The following is a 16,140-nucleotide window of genomic DNA, read 5'->3' on the forward strand; positions in this document are numbered from 1 at the left end:
TACAGTGCCCACAGAGACCAGTAAAGGGCATCTGATACCTTGGGCCTGGAGTTACATATAGGTGTAAGCTGTTATATGGGTGCTAAGAATAGAACCTGGGTCCTCTGAAAGAGCAGCTCTTAACCTTTGAGCCACCTCTCCAGCCTGGGACTTTGAGAGTTTAAAGCCCCAGTCTCAGTCCCACTTAATTATCTGTTTCCTGTTTGGAGATAAATATGTGACTTCCCAACTTTCTACTCCTGCTGTTTGCTTATTTCAGTGCCCTACAGTGATGGATTCTTCTCCTTGTAGAATCTTAAGCCAAAAGTAACTTTCTCTTTCTTAAGTTGCCTTTAGCCATGATATTTTATCACAGCAACAGACAAGTGACTAATACACTGTGTTAACAATTAAAAGCCATATCCACCAATATGCATTTAGTGCATACTAAGGCTAGGACACCAAGGAGCTAAACAATGAGTAAGATAAGCACGTTCCAGTCCTAATGAAAGGAAGTCTAACAGAAAGGAGAATATGAACCAGTGAACAAATAGATAAACTGGATGGTTGCAGAATATGGTAAGTGTGACAAAGATGATACATATGTTGACACATGATGACTGAGAATTGAATTAATTAAGTTTTGGAAAGGTTGTTCTGGTCTACGGGAGAGAACAGAAGTCAGGTAATCATGATTTATTCTCCAAAGCAAGAATTGACCGAGATGGATAGAAGTGCAATTACTAACAGTTATGCCAGTTGTAACGGGAACTTTTCCAGGCAATCCCAGATATATGTTTTCACTAATGAATAAGACTATAAAGGAGGTAACGTGGTCTTGAAACTGAGGGAGTAGAGCTGAGCAACCATGTTGATTTCAACTGTGTGCCTGAGGGTAGACATGGGAAGGAAGTCATACTTGTGAGTGAAGTCATAGGGTCAAATCTACAGGACATAAAGAGATGACAAGACAGTGTAGAGGTGGAGAATGCCTTCCTGCCTAGTTTTATCACCTTATTTGGATGATAGTACAGATAAAAATGACCAGAGAGAAAAATCAAGATTAATGTTTCTGTGTGCAAGGGAGAGGAGAGTTGCGGTCTGCCATAGCATAATTAACATTTTCAGTTATATAATCTATAGCCTTTTAGATGTAAGGATTGAAAACTCAGGTACAATATCAAACTAGTGGGAATTAAACAACGCCATTTACTGTTGCTAGGAAGAATAATTATATCTTTCTTTAAATTCTCTTAAGAACTCATTTTGTGTCTAATTTATGGACTTACTGCATCCTGCATTACAATATTTGAGACTACAAAATTCTTGAAAGCAAGATATGGTCCACCTTCTCAAACATTCTGTGATGGTTAGTTGCAATTGCCAGGTTGGCAAAAACAAGAACCGCCCAAAAATCAAATATCAATTGTGTGAATCAGATTGGCCTGTGGACATGTTTATGGGCAATGTCTTGGTTGTTAATTGATTCATTCCACAGTTGTCAGCAGCATCCCTTAGGTAGACACTTGAACCATATAAAGGAAGGAAATCTAGCTGAGAATATGTAAGCTACCAGGCGAGGGTCTATTTGTTTCTCTGAGCTTTTGCCTATTGTTATGGTATGACTGTGTGCTTGAGTTCTTGGCTTGACTTCGCCTCGATGGTGGACCACAACTTGGAACATTAAGTCAAATAAACCCTTTCTTCCCTAAGTGGCATTTTGCATGTGAACATAGAGCAACAGGAAGGAAACCAGGATACATGCTTACAGTATATACTCATCAAAACTTCCAACCCAGCGACCCAATGCAACCCAATGACTGCACAATTCCAAAGTTTCGGTGCTTCTTGAGAGAGAAAAGCAGCATGCACGACCAGCCTGTGATGTGCCCAGAATGTCCATCTCAGCAGATGGTACCCTTGTTCCTCATGCTTTCAGGAAGATGTGCTCACAAAGACTTACACTGTTTATTAGAAGTCATTTCTCTCTTTGCTAGATGTAGCCAGAGGGCAGCATGACAACATGCTGTGGTGGACAAAACTGCCCATACTCAAAACTCTCAGAATTCTAAAAGGAAGCCCTGCACATTCCTTTATAGCCATTGCCCCCCCCCCCACCACCACCACCACATACCCCTCGCAGCCCTCACTCCAACAGCTCTGGGTTTTTCCATCATTGCAGAGTGTGATAGTTTGGTTCCAATTTCCACTCTGTATCACCTGAGAGCTAAGCAAGGCAGGGAGGCTGAACCTTACACATTCAGTTTCAAGGGAACACACTGGGCACGGTGCTCTTAGCTATTTAGAAAATTATATTTCCTAGGGCAATACTCCCAAATCAGTGTATGCAAAGGGAGATGGCTCGGCAGTCGAATGTTTAGGAGCAAATGAACACAGCCAGGTTAATCAGAACCACTTAAACATTAACTCACCTAACTTGAAAAGAGCTGGATATTTAATTCAGACATCTATTAAAAAAAACATGCCTTTGGTGTAAAGTTGTCAAAACATACATGCAATCACTGTGGCAAAGCCACTGAAATAATGGTATAAGGATTGGCAAAAGAATTTAAAACTCCATGTTGTTATCAGCAGAGGTCTCTCAAGTGTGCATTCATTCCTGCTTCCATGGATTGTATCCAAGGCAGGCAAGGTTTTAAAAATTATGTCCTAAGGTTTTCTATCCAAGACAGCTTCCGTACTTTGAAAGATGCCTATGAATGAGAAATGATGCCAGGGCAAATATAAATGCATCCAATAGAGCTGATCCCCTTGTTATCTGAGTGGGACCTATCCTTTCCAAAGCTGTGTTGTGATTACAGATCCCCACAGTGCGGTGCCCTGGTTACATTCTCAACACATTTTACTCTCTATTTTGAGACCGTTTTTCCAAGTCGCCCAGGCTATCTTTGAACTTACGATCCTCCTCCCTCAATGGGTCAAATAGCTGGGATTATACATCAATGGGTCCTGCATCGCTTTCTATCTTCAAGATGACCTTCCGCTTGTGACACACCTGGCAGGGCCTGTCACAGGCTGGGAAAGTGAAAGGTTAACAAAAGAGTCTCCATGTCTACTCTCATCCATGTCTGAGCCTCTTTGAAGCCTGAGCCCACCCCCCTCAATGGTAGCCCATACCTTTAATCTTAGCACTCATGGGGCAGAGGCATTTCTAGGGTTCTAGGGCAGCATGTACTATGGAGCTTCTCTTGCTTACTCATAGCAGACACTTCCTGTGGCCGTGGTCTCTCATTATTTACTGGAGGGACTAAGAAACATCTCCATATCTCTGTGCAGTGGTTACCTGTTCACTTTCTGTATACAATTCTCTGTGTGGTTCAGATAGCTATTTAGACAGCCTGACAGACAAATCGATGCTCTGGATTCAAACTCAGGAACTGACCGGAAGGACAAAGCTCCTTTGATTCACTAGCTCAGAAGTTAGATTGCATGTTCCAACACCGACCCCTCCTACCCCAGTCCTTGTGCCAAATCTTTATATTGTAATCACTTTTCTATATAATAAGTCTATCATACAAAGAAAAACTATTTCAACTACATGTCCATTCAGTGGAATCGTCTTAAAATAGAATATATAGACCTCTAAGACCTCAGCTAACATTCTATTAAAAAAAACTCTGCATTTTAAATAAATAGACAGAAAAACCCTCCTCTTTGTAAGACAGGATCCAGAAGGCAACTGTCAAAGAAATTAACCCAAGCACATGAAAGTGCACAGAAACTCTTCAGTACACTTCTGTAGCTCCTTAACTAACTAATTAAGTAGGCCAGATATTTCTAGCTGCCATAGCTTGAAGCTAGTTGGGTTCAGCAAAGATGTGGCCTCAGTTCTAGGACCAGGCCCACATGCCAAATGTTAGCACCCAATCCCTCTTCATCCTTTACTTGGCAGCAGCCCTGGCCATCTCAATCCCTCCTGACCTCCTACTCAGGTACTCCAGGGGATGCTGAGCTGGAAACAGGTTCTGAAAGGAGTAAGCAGACTTGGCTTCCACTGAGGTACTACAACCAAGCAGGATTCTTGTAACGAATGCATTGTTCAGTTTACTCCTCTGTAAGTTCATATAAAAGAGAATCTTCTTATTAGTGTGTAAAATGTTTACTCTGCTACATGTCCCCAATGACCACAAGTTTTCGCGTCCCAGGCCAGTGTCTCAAGAACTCCAGAATGGATTAGGAATGCCCTTGCTCTTGCCTCCCGTGAGAGAACTGACCTACTTTAACTGTTAAAGGGTATTTGTTAGTATTTGCTTATTATCTGCTGGTTAAAGACCACTCAGGCTACAATGAGAGAAAACACAGAAGTCAGGAAGACAAACATTGGGTGACCTCTCTGCACCTGTCTGCTTTCCTGCCTCCATGCTGCTGAGAAGTTGCCTGCACTGGACCCTCTGCTGGGTGGAATCTGAAGAATTCAAAGTAGAAAGGAGGATGGTGATTTCAGGGCAATTGGAGGAAATGCTGTGCTAAGACACAAAATTTCAGTCATACAAATTACTAATTAGCTGATAACCACGTTTTGCTGTCCTAAGATAGAATAGATACTTTAAATGTTACAGTAGTCATGTAAGATAATGTGTATGCCAATGAGCTCCATTAAATCATTTCATGATGTATGTATCTGTCAAAGCATCATAACACACATGTGATGTGTAGTATTTTTATTTATCAATGTATTGTGGATGTATGTATGTGTGTGTCTATGTGTGGAGGTATGTGTGTTTGCTGTGCTGTGTGCATGTGTGGACAGATACCTGCAGGGGTCAGAGGCCAATGCTGGCATGTTGGCTATCATCTCTTTCTTCCTGTGGACTTCCTTATTTCTCTCTCTCTCTCTCTCTCTCTCTCTCTCTCTCTCTCTCATTCTTTTGTCAACAAGGTCTGTAACCAGTCTAGATCTTGCCAAGAGGACTAGACTGACTTGCCTGTGAGTTTCAGGTAGACCTGCCTGTCTCTCTTGTGGCATTGCTGGACTTACAAGCCAGCATTGCCATACATAGATTTTTAAAAACTGGATTCTGGGAAGTAAAACATGGGCCCTATTGCTTGCAAGGCAAGCATTTTCCAATTGATTTGTCATCTCATTCCTTGTTTCTGATGAACAAAGACTTACAAGAAGGGCCAGACTTAGATCTCAGGGAACTCTGCCCCAGAAGTAGGTTCAGGGCACAGGTGCATATCTCAGTAAGGGTGATGACTAGGAAGCAGACAGCTGGAGAGAAATGACGACCTGGAAAGGCAGATGCCCCTGGGTTTCATCTGGCCAAAAGTCAAGCTCAAGGTACCATAGGAAGAGATGAAAACATGATCTGGCTATCTCAGATTATTTCTGAGTAAACCTCTAGGCCAAATCTACCTCTTGTATAAGACAGTTGTATAGGTGCAAAATTCTCAAGTAAACTAACGTTTGAATGTGAAACACTAGGATATGGACTTCCAAATATAACTTGCTTGCTCATTTAAGAGTGACTATAAATGAGTCTCCATGTGGAATAAGCCTTCCTGAGATGGAGTGAGCACAAGCCTATCACTCTCATAAAGATCCTCTTCACTTGCCCTCATTAGCCATTCAAGGATCCCCTAAGTCCAGGTGACTTGTTGGATGTTAGAATTAAATGCTAGGAGGCAACGTAATAACTTTTACCTTCAAGAGTGCATATCTTTTTAAAAGCAGTTGCGACAAAGGGACAGACAAATGCCCTATTACCCATAGATTTTTTTTAGATCCTTGGCAATAAAGCAATGGTAGACAGGATAGCAATACATAGCACAACAAATCATAAAGCATTGAGACTTGTTACTTGGTTCTGTACATTTTTGTTTTCAGTTTAAAGCATCCACAAGATCAAACATTATAAAGAAACACCACTGGGATATGAACAGAAGAAATTATTTCCTCATAGTTTGAAAATAAACAGCATGAATGGAGATATAAGGACTGGTTTCAAAGGACCTCTCTCTATATGTGCTATGCTCACATCACGTCACGGTCACCATTCCTGCCTCTCTGTCTCTGTCTGTCCGATTCTCTCTCTGTCTTTCCCTCTCTTTCAGTGGTGTGTGTGTGTGTGTGTGTGTGTGTGTGTGTGTGTGTGTGTGTGGGTGTGTGTGTGGTTTGTGTTTACCTGTCCCCTAACCATCGTGGCCCATAAAGATACCAGTTACACTGGACTGGGTCAAATCCATATGTCCTCACTTTAGTCGCCTCTACAAACTCTTGTCTTCAAACACCATAGTATTCTGGAATATTGGAAGTTTGGCTGTTACCCTATGACATTTAGTAAGTACCGTGGTTAAAACTAGAACGCCCTGACAAGCTCATGTTTCAGACATCAGCATGCAGTCAGTTGAGCTATTTTGAAGGCTATGGAATCTGTGTAACTTTTGGCTCCAAAAGTTAGATCATTAGGAGTGGGCACTTGAAGGTTACAGCTAGGCCTGGCCATGATCACAACTTCTTTTCACGGCTCATTCCAATGCAAGGAATCTCCCACATGCGGTAAGGAACTAAGCTGTTGTGACATGCCTTCCGCTCCATGATGGGCACACATCCTTCTTTTAAAAAACTGAACAAAACAAACTCTTGCTTTTTAAGTTGTGTGTGTCAAGTGTTTAGGTCACAATGACATAAGAGTAACTAACCCAGGGAGACACAGCTCAGACCATAGCAGCATGAAAATCCAATATCTACAGAGTGATGCTAAAACATCAAAATACTTCACCTGCTGAGTTTTAAAATCAATATTCTCCATTCTCATGCTCAATGTGGCACCTCGGAAGCAGCTTAGGAATCAATGTGCTCTTGGTCCATTTCTAGCCAGTCCCCAAAGTCAGAAAATAGTGCTTTTTTTTTTTTTTACCAATATTCAAGGTGCTATTAAATGGTAGTCATCTAAGGACTAACTTCTCAGAATGTCATCTCATATAGTCCAACTATTCTTTTTAAAGACAAGAGTAGTCACAATACCCAGGCATATTTTCAGACTTGCACAAGAAAAGAACAGTGCTCCAAGGACTCTGAAATTAGTCTTTAGTCCCCAGCCTTCAGGACTCATGAACACTCACGACCGTACTGGAGACCTGGACAAGTGTTGACAAATCATTGTATAGACTGTAAACTGGTTGGTATGGAAGTGCATCAGGATAGACAAATCTCCCCACCTTGTCTGTAACATCAACCATAGCTCTGTCCTCCCTGCTGCCAACACCAGAAGGCACTGGCAATGCCCAGAGGCATCAGGGAAGCATTGCAGGATGTGATGAAGAGTCAGCTTTTAGCAACCTTTCCCCAAACTCTCGGCTCTGCAATTCTCCAACTTTGCATGTCTCCCCGGTGTATCAGTAGGGATTCTTTGATCACAGGAAAAAAGGAATGGGTTCTGACTAACTTCAGCAGAAAAAGAGATCACTCAAAGATGTGCACTAGCTCAAGGGATGGATGGATGGATAATCAGGCTTAAATACATAAAGAGAGGAATCAGAGAGGATCTAGGCTGCTGCCTTGGGGATTCCATTTTCCTTTACTTTTACCAGCGATTGCCACAGAAATAAGCCACTCCTGCTTTTCAATCCCACAGGCTCTTTCCTATTTTGCATCATGACACTCCATATCCAATGGCTCAGGAGCAAGAATCCAATTAGTCACCCGTGACTGTATCTCCATCCATCACCTACAGATGGGTCCAGAATTTATCTTCCCTATAAGACTGCACATAACAGGAAGTTGAGGCAACCCTAAAAGGGCAATAAGGTACTATCTACCTCAGGGTAGGAAAGGGTTAATGATCAAACTTAACCAAATCTAAAATCAGATGGGAAATAGGTCTTAATGAAGGATAGTCTACAGTAGGTTGGCCTGTGGGCAAGTATTGTGGGTATTGTCTTGATTGTGTTCATGGGAGGACTTGGTCCATTTGTGGGGCTCAGTTCCTGAGCTTGGGTCCTTGAATGTAAGAGAGTATGAGAATAAATTTATTGATTTGCTTCTGATTTTGGTGTGACAAGCTGTTTTAGGTTCCTGTTGTCTTGACTTCCCTACGTATAGGAGATAAAATAAACTATTTCTCCTCGAAGTTGCTTTTTATCACAGCAATGAAAGAGGAAACTATTAGGCTGGCTTCTGTGCTTGATGTGCGTTTTGTTCATGTATGTACAAACCCAGCCAAATCTCCATGAGAGTGATCCCAGGCCATAAAGAAATGTAAGGAGCTTTGCTTTCCCAGCATGTCTTAGAGCCACAGTGGGGATTCCTAAACAATCAGAAAAAAACCATGTTGACTTTCCATGCCATTCATTGTGGTACTAACAATAATAACTCTCTTTCCTGGTTCTTCAGGTCTCCCAGAAGCTGAAGACACAAAGACGCTGTGCCCAAATTGGCAAAATAGTGAGGAAAAGTATTCAAGAGCTGGACGCTAAAACAGATCACATTCACTGCACTGGACTCTGGGTGCCTTCATTGAGGACTTCTGTTTACTTACTCCTCAGGGTTTCTCTTTATGGGGTCCAGGAGAAGAAGAGTGGTTGCTAAGGGGCATAGCATGGGGTAATTCTTGGTTTTGATGGACAGATTGGGGTGCACATCTAGACCAGGAAAGGTGAGTCCCCTGTTTGCTAAGCTATTGTTCCTATGCCTGCTGGCATCAATTCCACTGAAACCCAGTGGTTCATTTCCTCTCATCCAAGTAGGGACATTACCAGTGCACTTCCACCTTCTGCCCCCACAAGGATCTTTTTCCTTCCAAAGAGAATGGTGTTCAGAACTCTGAGGAACAGCAAGGAAGACAAGTTCTCATGAGGCACCAGGCAATGAAATGAAGAGATCCACGACCCAGTGAAATGTCAGCATTGTTAGCCACATTGCTCATAGCCTTTTTTAATGCGGATCTGACAATAACATAAGAAACACCACAGGTTTGCTCTCGGAGGTGCATGATGCCAAGAAGGGTGGGCTGAGATGAGTGCGAGGGATAACAGGGGTGAGGCTACTGTGGACTATTCCTAGGACGCCAATGTGGGAATGGCCGCAAAGGTTCAAAGAAGCAGAAACCGATGGAAAGAAGACAAGACCAATGAACACATGTCAGTCACAGGATTGGCCCCCGAAGATGAAGAGAGGTGGCTGCCAGAGAGTTTGTTTATTTGAGGTTCACGATGAAGATGGGAAAATTAAAATCTGCCACTAATTCCTGGATTTCTTCATCCATTCTTTTGTACTATTCAGTTAATGTTCCAGGCAAAGCCAGGGAGAAAAGGAGATGTGGAAAGAGGGGTACAGAATGCAAGGTTTTGTGAAGACAGTCATTTTATTTTAGACATTTGTCCATGTTTATGGATACCTAGTTGTATCTCTAGAGGGGGCTGTCCCTAGAGATGAACTGCATGGAATGTATGCAGTTTCAGGCAGGAGACAGCTCATTCTATGGGGATGGACCCCTTCTGCTTGGTAAAACCCCATCACAAAGATGGGACCATTAGTTGGGTAATACTGAAGCGAGCAGATGTTTCCCAGGTGTGTGCACGTGAGTGTGTATGTGTGTGTGCAATTCTAAATAGTGTGACTGACCGTAGAGTATGTATGTATGTATGTATGTATGTGTGCATGTATGTATGTATGTATGCATCTGTGAGTACACGCATACAGGAACACAAACACACACTCAAATATGCAAATATATCATGTCTGTGTAGACAGTACAGATCTCAGTTTTGTGTACTCTATGTCCTTGCTGCAAATCTACCGCTGCCCCTGGTTTTTGCTCCCATCTGAGTTAGGCACTGAAGTCTAGCATCTGTCAGACTTTGGATGTTAATGTGGAAGATGGGGGAGGGGCAGGGTAGAAAACCATTCCAGAAGAAAGGAAAATTGAAAGAATTAAGCAATCGAAGCTTTGTAAAGCACATCTGCATGGGCAAAATGTCTCAGTGGATAAAAGCTCATTCTGTTTTCATCCTGATCCCCAAGACCAAGCCTCAGAAGCTCTGGAAGAAACAAAGAATTCACTCCCCAAAGTTGCACTCTGAGCTCTACACAATCTGTCACATAGGTGGGCCCATGTTCACACACATACGTTACATGAAGAGAGAATAACAGAGAAAGTAAATGCATGTACATGTGATGAATGAAATGATTGCTGTCAATTAACTCTTTGATGATTTCAGACAAAGGCACACATATATAGCAAATGTCACCCTCATTGTCGAGTCTCACAAACTGCTGAATAGAAGATCCAAAATCATGTGGGATCAATTTGCTCTTAACTTGGAGCCTGATAAAGTATTGAGTTATCAGGGCTTCAACATAAAAGCAAACTCAGTGTTGTGTTTCAAGGCCTTGTCCCAGCTTGCTGTATAGGAATGGAAGAAAATGGCTCATTAAAATTTAGAAAGCAATACAGAAATATCTTCAACCTTTGTTTAAATATAAACTTAGTAATGCGCATTCAATTTGTGGACCTTACATAGCCACAAAAATGCTAAGGCCTTTTCTTTGTAGGATTTCTCTGTAGACTATAGATGGAAAACCTATAACAGCCTTCATCTATGAACCTCAATAACATTTCTAACTCAACAGGGCAGCCAACTGTGGCTCATGTGTTCTTATAAATAAAGTTTTATTGAAACACAGCCTCAATAGTTCTCTTTGTAATTATCTTCCTTTACAGTGGCATTGCTGTATGGTTGTCACAGTGGCCCTGTAGCCTGCACTAGGCTACCATAGTCACACTCTGGCCATTCAAGTATTTTCACCCCTACCCTCTCTCTCTATGACCCACATTTATGCATGTGTGTACATGTGTGTTGGAATATAGGCTGGAGCACATGTTATCCATGCATATATATGAATACATCCATGTGAAGGCCTAAAGACAATTATCAGGTGTCATCCTCAGTAATGTTACCTATTTCCTTTGAGACAGGATATCTCATGAGCTTGCAATTCAGCAATTGGGTTAGACCTTCTGGCCACTATGCTCCTCGGGTCCTCCGTGAGCGACCACACCACAGCATTCACTCCTGACACCTGGGATCCAGCTCAGAACCTCAGACTTGCAAGTCTAGCCCTTAACCATGGCCTCACAGCCCCAGGCCACAGTGTCTCTTCTGATTCTGCTCAGCATAGAATCAGAACAGAAAGCCACATCTCAGAGACACACTGGCTGCAGACTATCTCCAGACTTCTCCTCCCCGCCCACACTCTTCCGTCCTCTGGCCCACAGTTAATTGAACTAATCTTTGAGGCTTGCTTTCATAGAGTGTTTCCAAAGCATTTAACTGCATTTTCATAGAAACAGCTCTTTTTCTTACTGCACTCATTTTTCATCAGTTTACATAATATTGTACTAAATAATGTAATTACAATAACAAGCGCAGCTGGCAGAGGCAGCCCTGGGAACGCATACAACTGACTGTTGGCAAGCAGACACCGCAGCGGGTGAAGAGAAAGGTAAACTCGTACACAGCAGTCACAGCCTGGGACATCATGCCCCACTAACATGATTTCTAAAGGTACTGGCCACTATCCTACACATTAATCGACTGGGTTTGATAAGTGGAGGTCGGTAGCATAAGATTCTCCCATCTGTACCTCTCTATGTAGCGTGGGCTTATATGATATTTGCCAGTTTCATAGGTAGGTTGGAGGGAGTTATTTGACAAATGTGTGCCTTTTCTTGCTAGCCTGCAAGGTATCAGAGTTTGAGAAATGTATCGGTTTTATTGCGGCATTACATCTCTGCCGCAGACAGTGACTGGCATCTGGTTCGCACTCAGAAATATTTCCTGCATAAATAACTGGACGGGGGCAGGCTTTCTGACAATGAGCTACTCAGAAACTACAGTCAGGAAAATATGGATTCGGAAGGAGTCACGGGGTGTTATAGTTCCTTCTCTGCTCCCCTAAGAATAACAGAGGCATGCGTGGATGGTGAAAGGGGGGGAAGGGGGAGGTGAAAGACTCTCTTTCTGATAGCTCAATTCCAGGCAGGCTGCAAGATTCATTCTCTGATGCCTGGATGAAGGCAATGGATTTAAGCCAAGAAGATCATTAGCAATTTGCATTTCTGCAAGCCACATCACTCTCGGATCTTACAGAAACGAGAGGCTGGCTTCTCACTGGCGAATTAAATATTGATAATGTACATAGGTTGTACGACATCTTTCACAAGGCTGGTTTCCGGATTTCTCAAACTTCCGCCATTTGCATTCAACCACCACCAGTTTTGTCATAACTCTGGGCAATCAGTAACATGGGGCGGTTCATGTTAACCTTGAAAGCAACTCGTTTTTAACCTAAATGGCTGCATTTGCCGAGAAACCTGGCATTGCCACTGCAAACAGAAAACCAATATCAGTAACTGCAAGTAAAGTGTATGAAAAGAAAAACATCACTACTGAAATTTAACGATTAAAAATGTTTCCTATTCAAGTACTTGCTCTAAGCACCTCACTGCATTTAGCCTCCGTACACACACAGGCTGTGAAATTCCCTGTTGGTTACTAAACTTGGTCCTCTGCTGCTAGCACTGGTCTCAGAAGAAGCAGAACCTTTAATAAATTGAGACCGGTCCCAGGATATGTGTTGCTGGGAGGTGGAGCTTGAGAGCTATAGGTCAGCTCCACTCCCGACTGGAGAGCTCTCTGCTTTCTGATACACCTGAATGTAATAGCAGGTCACACAGCAAACTCTGCCACCATGCTTTGTCTGGCACCATGGACTGTGTCTCATCAGCCAAAATAAATCCTCTCCTAAGTTGCTTCCAATCAAGTACTTAGTCATATGGGAGAGGGAAGACATTTAGACATAAGCACACCTGTGCATGTATACATGCACACACATGTGCAGATAGACCTTATGAAATATGTACCCTTATGGTCTCCAATAGGTCATACAAGGAGCTGCAATTGTGGAGGACTTCAAAACTATGCAGTGTCACAAATTTACAAACCATGCAAGGTTTAGCTCTGCACTGGGCCTACCTCTAGGCCCCTCATTCTTGACTGCTATATTTTGCAAACAATGCTTTTGAAGTCTGCACAGAAGCTCAGGCTGCTGCAGGCTTTAAGCCTGAGGCACCCGCCCCACTCTATTATAAAGAAAGCTGAGGAAGTGTTACAGTCTTGTTAAATCTCTTTTAGTTTAAACTAGGACTTCCTCATTGACATAAAAAGGATTGAGAGGGACTTGGGAAAGGAATAACTTTTTCACTAAATGATCTAATCTTTCTGAAAGGCTTGGCTTTTAGCTTTATGAAAATTGTATCCCACAGGGTGAGCATTCCACAGGCTGAGGAATATTATGCTGCAAGTTCAGTGTGGCACATACTTCTCATGATCTTTCATACTTCCCAGAATCCTTTGCTTGGCTCTCATCTCCATGTTGAGAAGGTAAGTCTTAAGTGTACTCAGTGACCTGAATCTCCTTTTCCATGATAATATGCCATCTCTGGACATAAAGGTAGAGTCTACTGGGTTTTTTTGTATCTAAGAGGGTAAGAGAGAAACTGACCCAGAGGCCTAGAGGATACAGTGTTTATAAAAATGTGGAGATTGGCTTGCTTCTGCATAATGACAGAAATGGAAGGAGAGTGAGGAGGGAGGAAGAAGAGGAAGAAAAGGAGAGAGAGAAAGAGAAAGAAGAGGGGAAGAGGAGAGATAATAGGAAGGGGAGAAGGAGAGGAAAGAGAAGTAGAGAAAAGTAGGGGAGGAAAAAGAGGAATAATAACAGGAGGAGGGGGATAGGATGGGAAAGGGAGGGGGAAGAACAGGGAAGTAAGGAAGAAGATGGGATACAGCAGAAATCTCAATTTCTCCAGCCAGAATAAAGAGAATAAGAGGGTCTATGAGTATCAATGGACAAAATAGAGGAAAATGTTCACACATAAGTCTGGTTTGTCAAACTTGAGAGCAGGGTATGATAACCCAGGCCTATAAGTTCTAGCACTGCTGAGGCAGAGACAATGAGAGCGGCAAATGCTCAAGGCCAGCCTGAAGTACAAAATACATTTGGGGCTAGCCTGAGCTACAAGCTGAGATGCTGAATTTTAAAAAGGAGGTACAATTTATAAGCCTGCAAACATGAAGACCTGAGTTTGATACCTTGAATCCAGATTCAAAAAAAACAGTGTCCTGTATCAGATTTGTAATCCTAGTGCTTGGGAGGCCAAGACAAGATCCTTGGGTGTGCTAGTCAGCCAGCCTAGCCTACTTGATAAGCATCAAGCCACTGGTAAGAAAGCAAGATCTATAATACCACAGGAAGGACAGCCAAGGCTGTTTATTGTCTTTCACAGGCATACATCCACTCCCACACTGGGACCCAGCACACAAAACAATGAGACACCTCACAGTTATAGCAGGGAGTAGATGACCTGAGTCAAATGGAAACAAGAGAAAACATCAATGCATTTTCCTTGGTGCCAAAGTGGAGGTGTATAAACATTCATCTTATCAATTGCAAAGTGGTATTCATTGGTTTCAAACATGAAATTAGTTTACAATTCTAAAAGCAGAGCTCAAACAATAACCTCAAATAAAGCAAACATTTGGGATGGGGTTCTGAACTTGGGGTTCCAGGTCAGTCCTGGAACACACATGGATCCCAACCAAATGATCCATCTAAGCGGTAATAAGGACACCATTCTTGCTTCTAAAGTGCACCCTATGGAGAATATCTTCATCAAATTATCAACCCTTCAAATTGCAGACAAGTCCATCTTTGTCCTCTGCACTCTTAGTTTTCCAAAGCAACATCATTTGCAAAAGAGAACTCAGGGTTATCTGAATTTTGAGGACGGTGTCAAAGCCTCCTGGAGACATAAGAACCCATTGCCCTTTATCTAGCACTGACCTACTTCTGGTCATCCTGCTCAACCATAAGGAGAGAAAACCAGAAATTCCAATACATTATTTACTAGCAGAAACTAGTCATTCAGGTTGCAGAGAGAAAGCAATAGAACAGTTCAGTAAAACTTAAAGCAAATGTCATTTCAATAAAAATAGAGAGAGTATCTGAAGGGGCCAGGGGTGGCCTCAAACTTGCTTATAGTCCTTTGTAGCCGAGGACAACATTACTTTTTGCTTTTCCACCTCCACCTCTTCAGTGCTAGAATCATAGCTATGTTCTGCCACCCCCAATTTATACCACAGAGTACACATGCCAGGAGAACTACATCCTCAACCAACAAATATCTTGGGGACTGTCACATGCGGAGATGGTACTGATGCTAGAATAATGTGGACCGAGGTGAAACATTACTAGAAGCCTGGGCAGGACATTTTACAAAACACATAAGCATAAGGAGAAAAGAAAGTTCAGGCCTCTACCGCAGTTCCATACAGGTGGATTCATTGTTTGTTTGATATAGGATTTAACAAACCACATAACAAAGGCAATTGGAAAATAGAAAGAACACTAGGAGTCCTGGCCGCCTGGAGATTACAGCTCAGCAAATTTCCTTCAATATAACTAGAAGTGTACAGAGGCATTATAGTCATTTATTGCATTCTTCTCGTCAAACACTTTAGAGCATCATGGTCCCCAGGCCTCCTCCTCAAGCCCTGATATGTTTTGAAAAGCCACAGGCTCTTTTAATTTCCATAGTAGTCAGAAAACACAAAATTAAGCCACATAGTCCAGTGAAAATGGCACGTCCACAGCAGTGATCTCGAACAGTGGTCAGTTATAACCTTAAACTCTGTCCGCAAATATGAACATGCTTTGGAAACAAAGGGTCACAGAGGCAGGGAATCCAGACATTTTATAAAACTACACAAGCTTATGACAATAAGTATGTCTAACAAAGATGTGGCGATGTGGGAATGGTGTCATCAGAAAAAAACCTCCTTCCCCAAGGAAAACTTTCACGCATCTGATACACTTAAATATGGGAACTTATTTTTAGTAAGAGAATAACCTATCACGTTTAACATTCTGGCTTCATCATCCCCGTATACAAATGATAACAAGACCCAGAGTCTACGGATAATTCAAGTTCGCCTTCAAAAAAGCCCTGATGTAAGTGTTGCTCACTAACCCCCGTCCATCGCAAACGTGCATTTTAACCACTCAGCAAACAGCTAGGCTCTCACATCAAAAGGGCAGCAAGGTGTCCTCCTGACCTTTGTGATTGCCTAGACCTC

General features: G+C 42.4%; 1 protein-coding gene across 18 annotated transcripts in view; it reads right to left on the reverse strand.

Annotated features, from left to right (window-relative positions):
* Rbfox1 (RNA binding fox-1 homolog 1) overlaps positions 1-16,140 on the reverse strand; it is a 2,095,840-nt gene that overhangs the window by 587,445 nt on the left and 1,492,255 nt on the right. The gene's annotated exons all lie outside the window — the stretch shown is intronic.

Source organism: Rattus norvegicus, chromosome 10 (genome assembly GCF_036323735.1).
Source record: "Rattus norvegicus strain BN/NHsdMcwi chromosome 10, GRCr8, whole genome shotgun sequence".
Classification (NCBI taxonomy): Eukaryota; Metazoa; Chordata; class Mammalia; order Rodentia; family Muridae; genus Rattus; species Rattus norvegicus.